Source organism: Salvelinus sp. IW2-2015, linkage group LG28 (assembly GCF_002910315.2).
Source record: "Salvelinus sp. IW2-2015 linkage group LG28, ASM291031v2, whole genome shotgun sequence".
Classification (NCBI taxonomy): domain Eukaryota; kingdom Metazoa; phylum Chordata; class Actinopteri; order Salmoniformes; family Salmonidae; genus Salvelinus; species Salvelinus sp. IW2-2015.
In genome coordinates, this window is record NC_036868.1 from 10,656,421 (window position 1) to 10,678,514 (window position 22,094).

Genomic DNA, 22,094 nt, shown 5'->3' on the forward strand with positions numbered 1-22,094 from the left:
TTTAGCAGACGCTCTTATCCAGAGCGACTTACAAATTGGAAAGTTCATACATATTCATCCTGGTCCCCCCGTGGGGAATGAACCCACAACCCTGGCGTTGCAAGCGCCATGCTCTACCAACTGAGCCACACGGGACCATATATATATATATGTGTATGTATATGTAGATAGGACTAGCTCATTTCAAATATATGTTATTATGTACTGGCAGTCTCTATGGGGGTGCCACAGGGTTCTCGGGCCGACTCTTTTCTCTGTATACATCAATGATGTCGCTCTTGCTGCTGGTGATTCTCTGATCCACCTCTACACAGACGACACCATTCTGTATACTTCTGGCCCTTCTTTGGACATTGTGTTAACAAACCTCCAGACGAGCTTCAATGCCATACAACTCTCCTTCCGTGGCCTCCAACTGCTCTTAAAAGCAAGTAAATGTAATGTTCGTCGTCGGGAGAAGGAGAGGAGGACCAAGGTGCAGCGTCGTAAGTGTTCATTATTTTAATTAAACAACTGAACAAAACAACAAAAACGACAAAGAACAGTCCTGTAAGGTGGCGAAAAACACTAAACAGAAAATAATCCCCCACAACTCAAAGTGGGAAAACAGGCTACCTAAATATGGTTCTCAATCAGAGACAACGATAGACAGCTGCCTCTGATTGAGAACCACACACGGCCAAACACAAAGAAATAGACAACATAGACATACAAACATAGAATGCCCACCCACATCACACCCTGACCAAACAAAAAATAGAAACATACAAAGCAATCTATGGTCAGGGCGTGACAGTAAAACTAAATGCATGCTCTTCAACCGATCGCTGCCCGCACCTGCCCGCCTGTCTAGCATCACTACTCTGGACGGTTCTGACTGAGAATATGTGGACAACTACAAATACCTAGGTGTCTGGTTAGTAAGCATCAGCTGTCAGAGCAGCTTACAGATCATTGCACCTGTACATAGCCCATCTGTAGAATAGCCCACCAAACTACCTCATCCCCATATTGTTATTTTTTTTCTTCTCCTTTGCACCCAGTATCTCTACTTGCACATTCATCTTCTGCACATCTATTACTCCAGTGTTTAATTGCTAAATTGTAATTATTTCGCCACTATGGTCTATTTATTGCCTTACCTCCCTAATCTTACTTAATTTGCACACATTGTATATAGACTTTTCTATTGTGTTATTGACTGTACGTTTGTTTATTCCATGTGTAACTCTGTGTTTGTGTCGCACTGCTTTGCTTTTATCTTGGCCAAGTCGCAGTTGTAAATGAGAACTTGTTCTCAACTGGCCTACCTGGTTAAATGAAGGTTAAAACTTCTCTGCACACGGATCCCTTTTACGGGATCATTTTCCTAAACAACCGCTGAATTGCAGGGCGCAAAATATTACTAAAAATATTTATAATCATGCAATCACAAGTGAAATATACCAAAACACAGCTTAGCTTGTTGTTAATCCACCTATCGTGTCAGATTTTGAAAATATGCTTTACAGAGAAAGAAATCCAAGCTTTTGTGAGTGTATCAATCAATGCTAGAACAGCTAGCCCCAAATTAGCATGGTCACGAAAGTCAGAAAAGCAATAAAATGAATCGCTTACCTTTGATAATCTTCGGATGTTGGCACTCACGAGACTCCCAGTTACACAATAAATGTTATTTTTGTTCGATAAATATTACTTTTATAATAAAAAAACGCCATTTGGGTTGCGCGTTATGTTCAGAAAACCAAAGCCTCGTTCCGTTCAACGAACATTCCAAAAAGTATCCGTAATGGTCGTAGAAACATGTAAAATGTTTTTTTATAATCAATCCTCAGGTTGTTTTTAACAAACATAATCGATAATATTTCGGACCGTAACCTATTCAATAAGAGAGAAAAAGAAAATGGAGAGCTCCCCTCTCGCGCGCAGGAACTATTCAGAGGACACCTGACTACTTTTGAAAAATCTCGCTAATTTTTCAAAATAAAAGCCTGAAACTATGTCTAAAGCCTGGTCACAGCCTGTGGAAGCCATTGGAAAAGGAATCTGGTTGATACCCCTTTAAAATGGAAGAAAGACAGGCCAGGAAACACAGATTTAAAAAAATATATCTCTTCCGGGTTAGATTTTCTCAGGTTTTCGCCTGCAGAATCAGTTTTGTTATACTCACAGACAATATTTTGACAGTTTTGGAAACTTTGGAGTGTTTTCTATCCTAATCTGTAAATTATATGCATATTCTACGATCTGGACCTGAGAAATAGTCCGTTTACCTAGCGTCAAGAGGTGTTAAATAAAAATAAATACATGTACAGTCACATATGGCTATTCAGTAACAGGCGCAGGTAAAACCTAGTCTTGCTAACACCGGCCTCTCTACGTCCTTGACTTGAGACACAGCTCTCTGTAAAATCAGGTTAGGCAAAATCAGGTCAGAAAGCAAGTCTATGGATATCTGCTAGCACAATCCCCAGCTGATTCAAGATGTCCACTATCATCCCAGTGCCCAAGTAAGGGAAAGTAACTGAACTGAATGACTACCGACCCGTAGCACTCACCTCCGTCATCATGAAGTGCTTCGAGAGGCTGGTCAAAGATCACATCACCTCCTCCCTCCCTGACACACTCGACCCTCTCAAATTCACCTACCGCCCTGACAGATCCACTGATGACACAATTGCCATTGTACACTGCATACTGCCCTCAGCCATCTGGACAAAAGGAATGCACATGTGAGGATGCTGTTCATCGACTACAGCTCAGCCTTCAATACCATAGTGCCCTCTAAGCTCAACACAAAGCTCACGGCCCTGAGTCTGAACTCACGGCCCTGGGCCCTGGACTTCCTGTGCAAGGATGACATGGGTCCCATTATGCCTGTCGAAAACCAAACACTGCATTCCACAGTAAGAACCTCATACCAATGGTCAAGCATGGTGGATGTCGTGTGATGTTTTGGGATGCTTTGCTGCCTCAGGACCTGGACGACTTTAATAGAAGGAACCATGAATTCTGCTCTGTATCAGAGAATTCTACAGGAGAATGTCAGGCCATCCGTCAGTGAGCTGAAGCTGAAGTGCTACTGGGTCATGCAGCAAGACAATGATCCAAAACACACAATCAAGTCTACATAAAAATGATTAAAAAGCAACACATTTCAAGTTTTAGAATGGCCTAGTCAAAGTCAGGATCTAATCCCAATTGAGATGTTGTGGCAAGACTTGAAAGAGCAGTTCCTGCTTGAAAACCCACAAATGTCACTGCCTCTAACGAGCCTCTACCCCGGGTCCGGGATCACCCCCCACCCCCCCACACACTGATTAGCATAGCTAGCATAGCTTCACAAGTAGATAGTAGTATCTAAATATCATTAAATCACAAGTCCAAGACACCAGATGAAAGATACAGATCTTGTGAATAAAGCCACCATTTCAGATTGTAAAAAATGTTTTACAGGGAAGACAAAATATGTAAATCTATTAGCTAAACACGTTAGCAAAATACACCACTTTTCTAACTCCATCAGTTTCTTACTACTTCAGGTGCTATCACCAATTCGGCTAAACTAAGATATTGATAGCCACTAACCAAGAAAAAACCTCTTCAGATGACAGTCTGATAACATATTCATGTATAGGATAGTTTTTGTTAGAAAAAAGTGCATATTTCAGGTAGAAATCACAGTTCTACATTGCAGCTGCAATCTGAAATAGCGTTGGAAGCAGCCGGAATAATTACTGAGACCGACGTCAATTACCAAAAGAATCATCCTAAAACACTTCAGAAAAATAGACAGCCTACAGCAATCGAAAGACACAGATCTTGTGAATCCAGAGAATTTCAGATTTTCTAAGTGTTTTACAGCGAAAAACACAATATAGCATTATATGAGCGTACCACAATAGCCAGAATCACAACCGCATTTACCAGCTGTAAATGTTTAGCGATCGTAACAACCCAACAAAAGATATATAATTTGAATAACCTTGATATACTTCATCAGATGACAGACCTGTAACATCATATTACACAATGCATATAGCTTTTGTTCGAAAATGTGCATATTTAGCAGCACAAATCGTGGTTATACTATGTAATCACTACAAACATTGCATGTATTCTGGCCGGCGCCATTTTGGATTAGCGCCTATTCTTATAAAAATACTATTCATAAACTTGACTAAAAAATATAAGTTGGACAACAATCGAAAGATAAATTAGTTCTTAATGCAATCGCTATGTTAGATTTTTAAATTTAACGTTACTAGACATATAGTGTGCGTTGCAGCCAGACCAGTGCCTGCAAAAGTGGCGCGCAAACACTATGACATTTTTCCACATAAATACATAATAACATCATAAATAGTTCCTACTTTTGGACGAGCTTCCATCAGTATCTTGGGCAATGTGTCTTTTCTTCAAAAGAATAGTTGCTTTGTTGTAAAACGTCCTCTTCACCTTTGGAACTAGCTGCTACCATTAGCTATGTCGCACACACATGTCCAAATCCTCAAACTAGATACAAAGGAAATTCAGAAAAATAGCACTATACTCGCATAAACTGATATAAATCGGTTTCAAATAACATCGTTATGATGTTTCTAACACCTATATTTAATTAAATTACAGACGGATACATCTCTGGTCGATAACTGAGCGTTCCAAAATTTCATCCTGACTTCTTGCCAGGCGCCATGACGAACGAGACAAAGAAAGGTACTCTCGTTCCAACCGGCTTTATAACCTCGGACAGCTACGCAGACAGACCATTCCACTTCTCATTGGTTACTGACATCCAGGGGAAGGCGGGTGCAGTTCAATTCCAGCCATAGGATATACACAGGCTTTAAAACTGAACCCAGATCAGAGGATAATTCTCAGACCTTCGCAAGTCATGTCAGGATTTTTGCTGTAGAGGGAGTTCTGGGTCACCCACAGACATAATTCAAACGGTTTTAGAAACTAGACAGTGTTTTCTATCCAATATTAGTAAGGATATGCATATTGTACGATCAAGAATTGAGCAATAGGCCGTTTAATTTGGAGAACCAAAATATGCTAATGCGGAACATCACCCCCTATAGTTGCAAGAAGTTAATGCAACTGCCGTGTTAGATTTTTAAAAATAACTTTACCATAACAAACAGCTTGCGTTATTGCGAGACAGCGCTCGCCAAAACGGCAGAGAATAGGAATCAACATTTTCCACAGAAATACGAAATAACATCATAAATTGTTCTTACTTTTGCTGAGCTTCCATCAGAATCTTGTACAAGGAGTCCTTGGTCCAGAATAAATCATTGTTTGGTTTTAGAATGTCCTTTTCTTCTGTCGAATTCCCGCCAACAATGCTAGCCAAGGTTGATAACGTTCCCACCCTCTCTTGACGCAAAGAATGGAAAACTCCAAAAGTCCCAATAAACGTTGAATAAACTGATAAAACTGGGTTGAAAAAACCTACTTTACGATTATATTATCACATGTATCAAATAAAATCAGAGCCGGAGATATTCGCCGTGTAAACCGAAAGCTTTTCAGAAGCTAATGTCGAGCTCCGCCCTAGAGAAAGGAAATTCCTGACCTCCCACTCCAAAAGCTCTTGTTCGACCTCAGATCAAGCTAGACACCCCATTCCACCTTCCACTGCCTGTTGACATCTAGTGGAAGGCGTATGAAGTGCATGCATATCGATAAATATAAGGCAATTGAATAGGTAGGCCCTGAAACCGAGCCCCATTTTCAGAATTTTCACTTCCTGTCTGGAAGTTTGCTGCCAAATGAGTTCTGTTTTACTCACAGATATAATTCAAACAGTTTTAGAAACTTGATAGTTGTCTATCCAATAGTAATAATAATATGCATATTGTATGATCTAGAATAGAGTACGAGGCCGTTTAAATTGGGCACGTTTTTTTCCAAAGTGAAAATAGCGCCCCCCTATTGACAATAAGTTTTTAATAAGACGTTGGGCCATCACGTGCCGCCAGAACAGCTTCAATGTGCCTTTGAATAGATTCTGTGTTTGGAACCCTATCGGAGGTACGCAACACCATTCTTCAACAAGAAATTCCATCTTTTGGTGTTTTGTTGATGGAAAATGCTGTCTCAGGAATCACTCCAGAATCTACATTTCACATTTACATCATTTAGCAGAATTACAGGAGCAGTTAGGGTTAAGGTCTTTGCTCAAGGTCACATCGACATATTTTTTACCTAGTTGGCTCGGTGATTCGAACCAGCGACCTTTTGGTTAGTGGCCCAAAGCTCTTAAGAGGATACTTTGGGATTTTGGCAATGAGGCCCTTTATCTTCTTCCCCAGAAGAGTCAGATGAATTTGTGGATACTATTTTATGTCTCTGTGTCCAGTATGAAGGAAGGTAGAGGTAGTTTCGTGAGCCAATGCTAACTAGCATTAGCGCAAACTGTGGATAGATGGCAGCATTCGTGCAAAACTGAAAGGTCGAACCATCGCATTTAACCATGGCAAGGTGACTGGGAATATGGCCAAATAAAAACAGTGTAGTTATTCCCTCCTTGAGGCAATAAAACAGGCAATATGTCAGTATAGAAACAAAGTGGAGTCAAAATCCAATGGCTCAGACACAAAAAATATGTGGCAGGGTCTACGGACAATCACGGACTACAAAGGGAAAACCAGCCACATTGCGGACATCGCCGTCTTGCTTCCAGACAAGATAAACACCTTCTTCGCCCACTTTGAGGAGGACACAGTGCCACCGACGCGGCCCGCTACCAAGGACTGTAGGCTCTCCTTCTCCGTAGCCAACATGAGTAAGACATTTAAGCGTGTTAACCCTCGTAAGGCTGCCGGCCCAGACAGCAACCTAGCCGCGTCCTCGGAGCATGCGCAGACGAGCTGGCTGGAGTGCTTACGGACATATTCAATCTCTCCCTATCCTAGTCTTCTGTCCCCACATGCTTCAAGATGGCCACCATTGTTCCTGCACCCAAGAAAGCAAAGGTAACTGAACTAAATGACTATCGCCCCATAGCACTCACTTCTGTCATCATGAAGTGTTTTGAGAAACTAGTCAAGGATCATATCACCATTACCTTACCTGACACCCTAGACCCACTTCAATTTGCTTACCGCCCCAATAGATCCACAGACAATGCAATCGCGATCGCACTGCACACTGCCCTATCCCGTCTGGACAAGAGGAATGCCTATGTAAGAATGCTGTTCATTGACTATAGCTCAGCCTTCAACACCATAGTACACTTAAAGCTCATCACTAAGCTTGAGGCCCTGGGTCTGAACCCTGACCTGTGCAACTGAGCCGCCCCCAGGTGGTGAAGGTAGGAAACAACACCTCCACTTCGCTGATACTCAACACTGGGGCCACACAAGGGTGTGTGCTCAGTCCCCTCCTGTACTCCCTGTTCACCCATGACTGCCTGGCCACGTACACTTCCAACTCAATCATCACGATTGCAGACGACATGACAGTCACGACACGACAGTTGAGCTGTATCACCGCCTGGTATGGCAACTGCACCGCCCACAACAGCAGGGCTCTCCAGAGGGTGGTGCGGTCTGCCGAACGCATCACTGGGGGCAAACTACCTGCCCTCCAGGACACCTACAGCATCTGATGTTACAGGAAGGCCAAAAAGATAATCAAGGACAACAACCACCTGAGCCACTGCCTGTTCACCCCGTTATCATCCAGAAGGCAATGTCAGTACAGGTGCATCAAAGCTGAGACTGAAAAACAGCTTCTATCTCAAGGCCATCAGACTGTTAAATGGCCATCACTAGCACATTAGAGGCTGCTGCCCTATATACATAGACTTGAAATCACTGGGCACTTAATAATAATTGGAGCACTAGTCACTTTAATAATGTTTACATATTTTGCATTACTCATTGTCACGCCCTGACCTTAGAGAGCCTTTTATTCTCAAATTGGGTTAGGTCGGGGTGTGACTAGGGTGGGTACTCTAGTTTTGTTATTTCTATGTTGKCCTGGTATGGTTCCCAATCAGAGGCAGCTGTCTATCGTTGTCTCTGATTGGGGATCATATTTAGGCAGCCTTTTCCCACTGGGTTTTTGTGGGATCTTGTTTGTGTATAGTTGCCTTAACCACTGCATAGCTTCACGTTCGTTTTGTTCTTTATTGTTTTTTGCCGGTTCACGTAATAAAGATGATGAACCCAAACAACGCTGCATTTTGGTCCGATTCTTACAACAACGATCGTGACACTCATCTAATAATATATATACTGTATTCTGTTCTACTGTGCAGTATCTTAGTCTATGCCGCTCTGACATTGCTCGTCCAAATATTTATATATTCTTAATTCCATTCCTTTACTTAGATTTGTGTGTATTGTGTGTATTGTTGTGAAATTGTTAGATATTACTTGTTAGATATTACTGCACTGTTAGAGCTAGAAACAAGCATTTCGCTACACCCACAATAACATCTGCTAAAACACGTGTGTGACCAATAACATTTGATTTTATGTAAAGTCTATAGGTATCTGCGCTAGTTAGAAACTTCCTTCAAACTTCACGCAGAGACATAAAAATGGTATACACGAGTTCATCCGTCTCTGGGGAAGTAGATATCCTGAAGCATAATTTGTTGTTTTATTGATGGTGGTGGAAAATGCTGTTTCAGGCGCCGCTACAGAATCTCCCATAAGAGATCTATTGGGTTGAGCTCTGGTGACTGAGACGGCAATGGCATATGGGTTACATAATCAAAACACTGAGGGACCACTCGTGCCCTGTGGATGGGGGCATTGTCATCCTATGGGGGCATAGCCATGGTAACCAAAATAATGCCCTGCCCAGCATTTTTATACATGACCCTTATCATGATGGGATGCTAATTGCTTAATTAACTCAGGAACCATACCTGTGTCGAAGCAGCTGCTTTCAATATAATTTGTATTCTTTATTTTGGCAGTTACCTGTACCACAGGAGGTTAGTGGCACCTTAATTGGGGAGGACGGGCTCATGGTAACGGCTGGAGCGGAATAGGTTGAATGGTATCCTGCCATTCAGGCCGTTCCTGCCGTTCCTGCCATTCCTGCCATTATTATGAACCGTCCTCCCCTCATCAGCCTCAACTGACCTGTACATATACAGTCGTGGCCAAAAGTTTTGAGAATGACACAAATATTAATTTTCACAAAGTCTTCTTCCTCAGTTTGTATGATGGCAATTTGCATATACTCCAGAATGTTATTAAGAGTGATCAGATTAATTGCAATTAATTGCAAAGTTCCTATTTGCCATGCAAATGAACTGAATCACAAAACAACATTTCCACTGCATTTCAGCCCTGCCACAAAAGGACCAGCTGACATTGTGTCAGTGATTCTCTCATTAACACAGGTGTGAGTGTTGACGAGGACAAGGCTGGAGATCACTCTGTCATGCTGATTGAGCTCGAATAACAGACTGGAAGCTTCAAAAGGAGGGTGGTGCTTGGAATCATTGTTGTTCCTCTGTCAACCATGGTTACCTGCAAGGAAACACGTGCCATCATCATTGCTTTGCACAAAAAGGGCTTCACAGGCAAGGATATTGCTGCCAGTAAGATTGCACCTAAATCAACCATTTATCGGATCATCAAGAAATTCAAGGAGAGCGGTTCAATTGTTGTGAAGAATGCTTCAGGGTAACCAAGAAAGTCCAGCAAGCGCCAGGACCATCTCCTAAAGTTGATTCAGCTGCGGGATCGGGGCACCACCAGCACAGAGCTTGCTCAGGAATGGCAGCAGGCAGGTGTGAGTGCATCTGCACGCACAGTGAGGCGAAGACTTCTGGAGGATGGCCTGGTGTCAAGAAGGGCAGCAAAGAAGCCACTTCTCTCTTGTCTGGAGAAGACAAGGTGAGCGCTACCATCAGTCCTGTGTCATGCCAACAGTAAAGCATCCTGAGACCATTCATGTGTGGGGTTGCTTCTCAGCCAAGGGAGTGGGCTCACTCACAATTTTGCCTAAGAACACAGCCATGAATAAAGAATAGTACCAACACATCCTCCAAGAGCAACTTCTCCCAAACATCCAGGAACAGTTTGGTGACGAACAATGCCTTTTCCAGCATGATGGAACACCTTGCGATAAGGCAAAGGTGATAACTAAGTGGCTCGGGGAACAAAATATCAATATTTTGGGTCCATTGCCAGGAAACTCCCCAGACCTTAATCCCATTGAGAACGTGTGGTCAATCCTCAAGAGGCGGGTGGACAAACAAAACCCCACAAAGTCTGACAAACTCCAAGCATTGATTATGCAAGAATGGGATGCCATCAGTCAGGATGTGGCCCAGAAGTGAATTGACAGCATGCCAGGGTGGATTGCAGAGGTCTTGAAAAAGAAGGGTCAACACTGCAAATATTGACTCTTTGCATCAACTTCATGTAATTGTCAATAAAAGCCGTTGACACGTATGAAATGCTTGTAGTTATACTTCAGTATTCCATAGTAACATCTGACAAAAATATCTAAAGACACTGAAGCAGCAAACTTTGTGAAAATTAATATTTGTGTCATTCTCAAAACTTTTGGCCACGAATGTACATGCAGTTAGGTGTGAATGTAGAACAGCATTCTTTAGACTGTACATCTCAATGTAATTGTAAATCATTGAGGCATTGAACAAACACTTGAATGCACAATGTGACCCATTCACTTAGGCTGTGTTTACACAGACAGCCCAATTCAGATATTTTTTCCACTAATTGGTATTTTGACCAATCACATCAGATCTTTTCACATCACATGTTTTACTGATCTAATTGGTCAAAAGACCAATTAGTTGAAGAAAAGATTAGAATTGGGCTGCCTGTGTTAACACAGCCATACTGTAATCTACATTCTAGAGAGGTGATAGAGGATTCTTGGAAATATCCAGCCCCCACAAGACCCTTCAATCGATGTGATAATAGACAATGACTTTATTATCCCAATGGGGAAATTTGTTGTGGCTCTGTGCATACATAACAACACATAATGGAAGATAGACAAAGAACATATACAGACAGTAAATACTGGTAGAAAAAGTTATGTTCATGAGCGATCAATGATCATCTGTACACTACATACACTATAAACAACAAAACACTCTGTCAACTACAATGTTAGCTGTAGGCCAGCCCGCTGGTCCTATTTGTGGTTTTAAACATTCAGTAGCCTTACTGCCACTGGGACAAAGGATAGTTTGGCCCTATTGTTTGGTGCCCTTGTACGCTGTAACGTCGCCCCGAGGGGAGAAGCTCAAATTCCTGGTAAAGAGGATGTCTGGGGTCCATCAGTACCTTGTGGGCTTTTGTGAAGGCTCTAATATCATAAATTACCTCCAGCCCCATCTGCTTGACCCCTAGCACCCTACTGGCAGAGCTAAAAAAAAATCTTAACATATTTCTCAGAGAGAAATGAGCATTTCCGTACCAGCAGATGATAAAACAGTGACAACGATCAACATTAAAATAGTTTTTGCTGTCCTTTCTTAGTACACTTTCCCCATTGTAGCCTATGGTCAAGTACAACACCCAGATATTTATACTCAACGCAACTTTGGTTTTAGAAGTGGGAGGGACATAATTATTATTATTATTATTTTTATTTTTTCAGTTGGATAAACACTCCAAACAGCCTAACCGACCGCTCGGAGGCGTCCGTATGGTTCTAAAGCACACCGTTGCCTCGTTTTGTATCAGATTCCAAAAATAAAACTAAGGGGGCCAAAAATGCAATGTCAGAATTGAAGGTGCTCAACAGTGAAAGTTGCACCCATGCTCCTCCACTACCTTTATGTCTTGCCCCTTGACAACATTCTGTGGGGAAGTTTTTTCCTAAAGTCGATGAGCATCTCTTTGGTCTTTTTTAAATTGAGCACTAAGTGAGAGTTGTCACAAAACGTCAAAAAGTCCTCCAAGACTGGCCCGTGCTCCTCTTCATCACCCTGAAGGATGACCAGTGCTGTGTCGTCTGCAAACGTTACCAGGGGTTTACCAGGGTAGGAGGTTTTACAGTCATTAGTGTACAAGATGTACAACAGAGGAGAAAGTACACAGTCTTGAGGAGATCCCATGGCTAGTGGTGCACTTGTCCAACATCTACTATCCCATCTTGACCTGCTGTGTCCCTTTGCTAAGGAAATCAAGGATCCACAGCACCAGGCCTCCATCTAATGAGAAAGTGTATATCAGTCTCTGAGCCAAGTTGGAGGGCTGGATTGTATTAATAAAAGCTGAGGCAAAATCAACAAATAAGACCTTAGCATGGCATTTGGATCTTCATAAGCAAATTATTATTTAATTGCCCTCTAATCAAGACTTGCCCTTTACGCTGTGATAATTCATAATTCAGTCTACCTTACGGGCTTCATCTTAATTTAACTCGTATTTAAAAGTTCAGTTATTTCACCTTAGTCTCAGTGGAGGCTGGTGACTTGAAAAATGGTGGAGGATGGGAGACCCACGGTATAGGCGTGGAACACACGGAGACGACAAAGTGTTTTGAAAAAATTGTCAAAGACAAATTATTTTAACCTAAAGCAGTTAATAAAGGCATGTATTGTACAATATTATGGGAAATGGGAATGAGAGGGCTACTTACACAGTGTTGGGAAGGGATCACAGCAGTAATTGAATGAGGGTATGAGGCATGAGTTGAGTTGTTCAGAGGCTTGACTTCAGTGCAGGACAGGATTTGACTGGGAAGACAATAAACAATAACATAACACACTACACAGTTAGACAAAAGAGCTAAAAAAAAAAAGAGTTAGTCCAAGCAAGAAGTAAAATCATTGATGTGTAATAATGTGATTGTGTATGTGATTGACTCTACATACAGTAATTAAATAAAATTGATAGGGGTACTTGAAGAGGAAACATTCAACGTGCCAGTGGATGAGCGGGCACATGAAACATGGATTCAGTTCATGTCAGGAGAGAGTTGACAATGATAGTGTTTATTTTTTAACTAACTAAATAATCACAGAAATGCACAAACAAACAAACAAATAGATATGGTTACAAGGAAATTATATTGCATGTGCCCTAGTGGGCTAAACCGGTATGGTGGCTTGGTAGACAAAGTGACTGAGAAGGGCACGAAAGACAAAAGATACTACATAGTTGATAATTATAACAATTGAAATGCTAATCCTTTGCACATGAACGCTCACTCATTCGGGAATATTTGCAATCAATATACATATTTACGCTCAGTGTGTTGTCGTGATCTCTGTTGGAATCGTCCTTCTTTCTGTTGGAAGTTCATCTGCCCGTCTTTCGTGGTTGGAATGGATACTTCAGAGTCCCATTCAGAAATGTTCTTATAGAATAGATGTTTCGGCGGTTGTCGGCCTTCGCATTCAATGGTACACAATTCCTAGCTGCAGACTAGTAATTAGTATCGAAGATTTGCTCTTATTCTGTCGGTATCGATAGTCTCAGAGTTTCAACAACCATTACAACCTTAGCTTATACTCAGGTTTTATGGTCTCTACTCAAACCTTAGCCCTCTCGGTAATCAAGGTAAGCTTGGTCTCCTGGGAAATTCCCAAGGTGGGGGTTATATCCAGAACAGTAGGAAAGGGCTGTCCCATGACGCCAGATCAATGTCTGTGGAGTTTCCTTCATTAAAACACACTGTTTTGCAATGAAGGTCTACAGTAACTTCAACAGCACTCTCTGGGGTAGCACCATGGTGTAGCCGGACAGCTAGCTTCTGTCCTCCTCTGGTTACATTGACTTCAATACAAAACCTAGGAGGCTCGTAGGCCTCACCACCTCCCATAGACCTACATGGTAATTATGATCCCTTCCGGAGGACGACCTCCAACCAATCAAAGCTTTTGCAGTATGAACTGTCATGACGTGGCCCTCTTTGGGTATAGCGAGCACTATCCCCCTCTCTCACCATGTCTCTCTTCCCCCTACACCCAGGCTCCATTATCGCATGTCCTAAATTCCTAGAGGAGTCTCTCTCCTCATGGTCAGGCAGTATAGAGAGGTTTCACAGGAGAACAACGGAACCTCTTCTCCATCATAGAACTTGAGAACTGAACAATGACCATGTTTTGGGGAATATGTACACGGTCGGGGGAGAATCCAGCTACGAACGGTCCATTTCGTTTAATGTTTGTAAAACTCATGAGAGACATTACAGTCACATTACCATAACTCTGTTTATACAAGAGTCTCAGTTGCGAGGCTTGCATCTAATTGTTGTATAAAATGAATCAGTAAAGATGAAACTATTTTTGAAATTATGTAATGTGATTTTAAACTGTTTAACCTTTCTGGCGCAGGCGTTTTGCTAGCGACCCACCTGGCCAACAACCGGTGAAATGGCAGAGCGCCAAATTCAAATTAAATTACTATAAATATTAAACCTTCATGAAATCACAAGTGCAATACATCAAAATAAAACTTAACTTGTTGTTAATCCAGCCAAGGTGTCAGAATTCAAAAAGGCTTTACGGCGAAAGCAAACCATGCGATTATCTGAGCACACATAACAAATAATTTTCAACCAGGGAGTTGCGACACGAAAGTCAGAAATAGCGATATAATATATGCCTTACCTTTGAAGATCTTCTTCTGTTGGCACTCCAAAAGGTCTCAGTTACATTAGAAATGGTCATTTTGTTTGATAAATTCCTTCTTTATATCCATAAAAAACTCAGTTTAGCTGGTGCGCTTCAGTCAATTATTCACTCGGTTTCCCTCCGTCAAAATACATACAAAATGAATCCCAAACGTTACCAATAAACTTATCCAAACAAGTCAATCAACGTTTATAATCAATCCTTAGGTACCCTAATACGCAAATAAACAATACAATATAAGACGGAGAATTGTTATTGTCTTTACCTGGAGATAAACAAAAAGAACGCGCTCTCTCGGGCCATGCGCTTGGAAACACTACAGCCAAAATGGGAGCCACTTAGAAAAATGACAACTTCTCCCTCATTTTTCCAAAAAACAGCCTGAAACTCTTTCTAAAGACTGTTGACATCTAGTGGAAGCCCTAGGAACTGCAATCGGGGACGGATTTTGCCCTATTATAAAAGTGCCAGGCATTGAAATCAGTGGTATGCTGTTGCAGTGACCATATTCCCGCCACATTGGCAGCCATGAGTCATGGCCGCAGTAAAATTCTACGTGACCGTTGAGTCATGGTATTCTCATTTTATGCACTCTGGACATGCTTAGATAGTGTACAACTTGCTAACGAATATCAAGTCTTAATGACCTGGTACTCAGGGCTCCTTTTGAACTTCTTTGATCTAGAGGTGGTGTAATAAGCTACATTGTCCCTCTAACCACTCTGACATCAATGCAAATGCCATCGGAAATCACATCGAACACATATCGTTAACTGTAGGCCTATAGTGCGTTTAAAACTCACCTCACTGTGATGATCAATTTGAAGAAAGAAGTTCAGCAGGTTGAAACACTGTAAAATATGGTTATTGTGGATGTTGTTTCAAAGCCTAACAACAAAATGGACAGCGCTTTAATTCAAAACAACACATTTGCATATTAGATCTTATGCATATGCAATAGTTTTATGAGCCCAAGCCTGACAATACGTAGCCTACCACATATTAGGCACGGCAGAAAAACACAATATAAAACTGATTTAAAATGTCGTTGGTACATAATTGGTCTAGCCTATACTTCGAAATTAAACAAATTAGAGTAATTGTGGACGGCATTATTATGCATACTCGATGGACTGGTTACCTTATGCTACGCTCCAAAATGTACATCCATGAGTCTGGGAGAGAATGTATAGCCCTAGGCGATGCTGTTGGTTTATTGATTGTGCAGTGTAGCTGACAGTTAGTGAATTTGATTTTGAATAGCCTAGTAATAAGGCATATTTTATATTTTCATAATTCATTGGGTGACCTGTTATCTTTAGCTATACAGAATATCTCACCACCATGTGTATCCATCTCCTCCTCTCGCTCCTTTGTTCCTTTCTCCAGCATACAGAGAGGCTGTCATCAGTTTAATGAGAACATGTTACTATCCATGTTCCCGAACAGATTTCACTTGGTTTCCCAAATGAAGCACTGGGTAACTGCAGGAACAAGGTTGGAGAGCCCATGGCATACAGAGTTTGGGCAGAATATCACCTTTCGGGGCAGCGAGAGCATGCTTCTCAAACAGTGGTTGATGCATGGATTGAAAAAAGTGTCCTTATATTTATTTCTCAGCTGCTCATATTAGTCACATGCTCCGCTATAAAACCGAAATAGCCTGCAAAACGTGTGGCCTCCATTAGCTATTCCAGTGCATACAGATGACGTCTTCTCCCCCTGCCTCTGTTCTTGCCCATTTGATTAATGGGCCATTCTAAATCTAAACTAAGTTTACATATTAGTAAAGAGGAGATTAAATTGAGAATAGTCTGATGGGTGAAAATATGATCACTTGGTGAGACAACAGCTGTGCACCCTGAGGCAAGGAACAGAGCAAGCTTTCTTTGGTACTTTCTCAAATCATCAATACCCTACAGTCGCATCATGCAGACCATATACGTATTGATTTCTAAGACATTATAAGGTTTGTATCATTCACAACTAAAGTTGCCAAATAACTCTAGATCTAGTATTTAGAACCTGTTTCAAATGATCACCTTTACTCTCAAAATAGCCACTTCATATGAGCACTCTCTCCATAATGGGAAAACTATCCTTTCTATTTTATCGTTCAATTATATTCTTCTTATTATAAAATCATATAAAATTAAATAATGGCACAGGACTTATAAGCATATCTTGTCAGCTAAATGAACAAATCTGCAGCCTATGGCATGGAGCATAGCCAGATAACATAGGCCTACAGTAGACAAACTCATTTTCTGATCTTCTGAAATACATTTTCTTCATGTTTCTTTAGATCTGACTAAAATAAGTAATGGATTTATAGTGATGGTGTATATTAAATTGATTTAAAATGTCGATGTTCCAAAGGGATACATCAGCGGCTTGTACGTGTGGAGGCCTGGAGATGCTAAACATGTTTATGTTCATTAACGTCAATTACAATAAGACTGGCAGCATTTTGCATGACAATAACTGGCTGACAAAATGTCATGACCGCCACAGCCCTAAATTTACCTCACCTTATCTCACCTGCCCGCCTCCACACTGGTTCGGTCTGGCTTTGTGGAAAGTTTGTGGAATGTTTAACATATGAAGCTGATGGATTAACCCTTTGTGACTGGGTATTGATTCATCTAATGGTATATTGATTATGAATACCTGACACTCTCCTCCACAGGCCTGTGGCTGTAACCAGGTGGGCTCAATGACCCAGCAGTGTAACCCCAACACAGGCTGCTGCTTGTACCGGGAACAGTCTCACGGAAAGAAGTGCAGTGAGTGTAGGCTGGGATACCGGGACTTCCCTCAATGCATTTCCTGCAACTGCAATGTGGCTGGTTCGGACATCCAAACCTGTGATGCAGACCAGGATGTTTGTGCCTGTGTAGACAGGACTGGACAATGCAGCTGCAAGGTAATCCACAACCATCAGTTGATTGTAGTCTACTCTATTTTCTATCTATCGATCACTTAGAATATTCATCACAGGATGCTGTGTCAGGTGATTGCATCAGAGTTTTCCAAATAAGTGACAGCAATCACCTACAATGAAATTATCCCAAAAGAAACCAAAGCCAGCTCTCCTGGCATCTCCCTGATGTCTAGCCAGCACTGAAATAATATTATCTGTTTTTGAAGTTGGAGTTATATAGCATTACTAGGCGTGTTTTTAAGCCTCTAACTGCAATTACCTGTTAATGTCACATTAGCGTGACTATAGCCGATTTCTCCATATAGCCTATATCTCAACAGCAGCACTCTAGCTCTCCACATCTACCTAGTACCTTCCCTATCTGGGCTCAGCACGGGGCCTGTCGCCAGGTTGACAGGCAGCGCAGCGTCTGTGTGTGGGAGGGTGTGTGAGATGGAAATAGACCTGACGTGGGGGGGGCATTCAGATCAGCTAGCGCCAGGCAGGCAGGCGTTGCCATCCCCAGCTCCCTGCCTCAGGGTGACAGTGCAGTGACAGGCTGTCACACAGTGCCAGCGATGGGAGGTGATGACCCTCATTAACAGAGAGAGAGAGAGACAGACAGAGAGATTTAAAAAGCTACTTTCGACTCTGAAGTAAAAGTGACATTTGAAGAGGAGAAGACTGTGTGTTGTTGGGTCTCTTGTTGTGCTGTTTAGTGTGTGTGTGTGTTGTGTTGTGTGTGTGTGTGTGTGGTGTGTGTGTGGTTGTGGTGTGTGTGTGTGTGTGTGTGTGTGTTGTGTGTGTGTGTGTGTGTGTGTTGTGTGTGTGTCTTTCCTGCTGACTCTTTGATTTTAGACTACTGGGATGGAGGGATGGAGGGATAGAGGGAAGAGCTTGATGGTGTCTGGGGGACGTTAGTGAAGGTCACGGTGATGGACGGATAGATGGACAACTGTGGCTGGAGGGGTGGCATGGCTCTGTGTGTTACATGAAGCCATAGCAATAGAATTGCTGGCATCCTTAGCACAGGGGCGTAGGCACGGTTGGGCCTAGGTGGGCGCATGTCCACCCACTGGGGAACCAGGCTTACCTAATCAGATTGAGGCCCAAAAATATAATATATATTTATTTGATTTGCTGTAAATGTCAGTGTTTCAAACGGGACAATGTTTGTCTTTTTACCTTAGCACAGTACTTGACTTGGGCAGGAGCTCACCGGAACTGAGTACTGGCACCTCAAATGTTCTTCTGCTTGAGTTCCTGCATCTCCTATAGAATATTAACTCAAAAGTATTGAGGAGTTCCTGGACCTAAATGTAAATGGTACCGGCAGCCAAAATGAGTACCTATTTCAGTCCAAGTCAAGCACTGGCCTAAACATGCATACACCATCAGATAGAATTCATAGCAAGCAGTAAGTAAGGGGTGGGACAACTAAAGGGATACACACTAAGTGTACATCCTTCCATGACATAGAATGACCAGGTGAATCTAGGTGAAAGCTATGATCCCTTATTGATGTCACTTGTTAAATCCACTTCAATCAGTGTAGATGAAGGGGAGGAGACAGGTTAAAGAAGGATTTTTAAGCCTTGAGACAATTGAGACATGGATTGTGTATACAGTTGAAGTCGAAAGTTTACATACACCTTAGCCAAATATATTTAAACTCCGTTTTTCACAATACCTGACATTTAATCCTGTCAGTCGTGTGTATAGGTGGCAGGGAAGTCAGGCGCAGGAGAGTCAAACGGAGTGTAAAATGGAGTCTTTTAATAAATGTCCCAGTAACATGCTCCATAACACTAATAAGAAACAAACATAAACAAATATGGGTCCGAAGACCCGTCGCGCACCTATACACATAAAAAACAACACTAACAAGAAACAATCTCTGACAAAGACATGAGGAGAAACAGAGGGTTAAATACACAACATGTAATGGATGGGATTGGAAACAGGTGTGTGAGAAGACAAGACAAAACCAATGGAAAAATGAAAAATGGATCAATGATGGCTAGAAGACCGGTGACGTCGACCGCCGAACACCGCCCGAACAAGGAGAGGCAACGACTTCGGCAGAAGTCGTGACAAATCCAAGTAAAAAATCTCTGTCTTAGGTCAGTTAGGATCACCACTTTATTTTAAGAATGTGAAATGTCAGAATAATAGTAGAGAGAATTATTTTTTTCAGCTTTGATTTCTTTCGCCACATTCCAAGTGGGTCAGAAGTTTTGTATTTGGTAGCATTGCCTTTAAATTGTTTAACTTAGGTCAAATGTTTCAGATAGCCTTCCACAAGCTTCCCACAATAAGTTAGGTCAATTTTGGCCCATTCCTCCTTGCTTGCACACGCTTTTTCAGTTCTGCCCACAAATGTTCTATAGGATTGAGATCAGGGCTTTGTGATGGCCAATACTTAGACTTTTTTGTCCTCAAGCCATAACTTTGGAAATATGCTTGGGGTCATTGGCCATTTGGAAGACCCATTTGCGACCAAGCTTTAACTTCCTGACTGATGTCTTGAGATGTTGCTTCAATATATCCACATAATTTTCCCTCCTAATGATGCCATCTATTTTGTGAAGTGCACCAGTGCAGCAAAGCACCCCACAACATGATGCTGCCACCCTCGTGCATCACGGTTGGGATGGTGTTCTTCGGCTTGCAAGCATCCCCCTTTTTCCTCCAAACATAACGATGGTCATTATGGCCAAACAGTTCTATTTTTGTTTCATCAGACCAGAGGAAATTTCTCCAAAAAGTATGATCTTTGTCCCCATGTGCAGTTGCAAACCGTAGTCTGGCTTTTTTATGGCAGTTTTGGAGCAGTGGCTTCTTCCTTGCTGAGCGGCCTTTCAGGTTATGTCGATATAGGACTTGTTTTACTGTGGATATAGATACTTTTGTACCTGTTTCCTCCAGCATCTTCACAAGGTCCTTTGCTGTTGTTCTGGGATTGATTTACACTTTTCGCACCAACGTACGTTCATCTCTAGGAGACAGAACGCGTCTTCTTCCTGAGCGGTATGATGGCTGCGTGGTCCCATGGTGTTTATACTTGCGTACTATTGTTTGTACAGCTGAACGTGGTACCTTCAGGCCTTTGTAAATTGCTCCCAAGGATGAACCAGACTTTTGGAGGTCTACATGTTTTTTTCTGAGGTCTTGGCTGATTTCTTTTGATTTTCCCATGATGTCAAGCAAAGAGGCACTGAGTTTGAAGGTAAGCCTTGAAATACATCCACAGGTACACCTCCAATTGACTCAAATGATGTCGATTAGCCTATCAGAAGCTTCTAAAGCCGTGACATCATTTTCTGGAATTTTCCAAGCTGTTTAAAGGCACAGTCAACTTAGTAAACTTCTGACCCACTGGAATTGTGATACAGTGATTTGTAAGTGAAATAATCTGTCTGTAAACAATTGTTGGAAAAATTACTTGTGTCATGCACAAAGTAGATGTCCTAACCTACTTGCCAAAACTATAGTTGGTTAACAAGATATTTGTGGAGTGGTTGAAAAATGAGTTTTAATGACTCCAACCTAAGTGTATGTAAACTTCCACCTTCAACTGTATGGGCTATTCATAGAGTGAATGGGCAAAACAAAAGATTTAAGTTCCTTTGAATGGGGAACAAAAGATTTAAGTTCCTTTGAATGGGGAACAAAAGATTTAAGGGCCTTTGAACAGGGACATCCAGCCAACTTAACACAACTATGGGAAGCATTTGAGTCAACATGGGCCAGCATCCCTGTGGAACGCTTCGACACCTTGTAGATCCCTACCCCAGCAAATTGAGGCTGTTCTGAGGGGAAAAGCAGGGGGTGCAACTCAATATTTTGAAGGTGTTCTTAATGTTTGTACACTCAGTGTATATTGACAATAATAATAATAATAATACATTTTATTTGGCAGATGTCTTTCAGGATACTTAAGGACATACAATCTAGTGCTGTTTATAAAATCTATTTCATAATAGGCCTATGTAATGAATTTGAATTATAATTGAATATTAACCCCCCCCCCAAAAAAAATTATAATAACTTATCAATATCAAAATAATGGGCTGGTTCTGGCACATGCACTGATACCATGTGCATTAAACAGTAGCTATCGCTGTGTAGGGTAGGCTCCTTTTTGTAGCCTACTCATCGTTAGCTAGCTAGCTAAGACTCATTAGCCAACTTGGCCAGCAAAAATAAGTTAAATGGCCAAACAAAGCTCACTGTTAAATTATTTTAAGATACTTTTTTCTTTGTGTGTAGAAGAAAGAGTTATTTGAAATCAGAGATTTCGCCCTCAATCTGTGATTATATTGATCTAATGGAGGGCCTTAAAGTGTTTCAGTACATTCAGAGACAAGGACCAGCACCACAACACTGTTTTTATTCAACACTTTTAGAAATCATGAAACACGCTTCTCCACTTCGACTCACACTCTCTCGGTCCCTCCACTGAGACATCATCATCAGTCCATCAGTTCAAATTCAAATGTCTGCTCTGATGTGCCTCGCAAGTAACAGGCTACAACAACTGGCCTATTACCAGTGTTTTAATATAGC

At 41.7% G+C, this 22,094-nt stretch overlaps 1 pseudogene; it reads left to right on the plus strand.

The window, feature by feature from the left end:
- The window catches only part of LOC111954087 (laminin subunit alpha-2-like), a 153,995-nt pseudogene that overhangs the window by 72,127 nt on the left and 59,774 nt on the right, over nucleotides 1–22,094 (plus strand).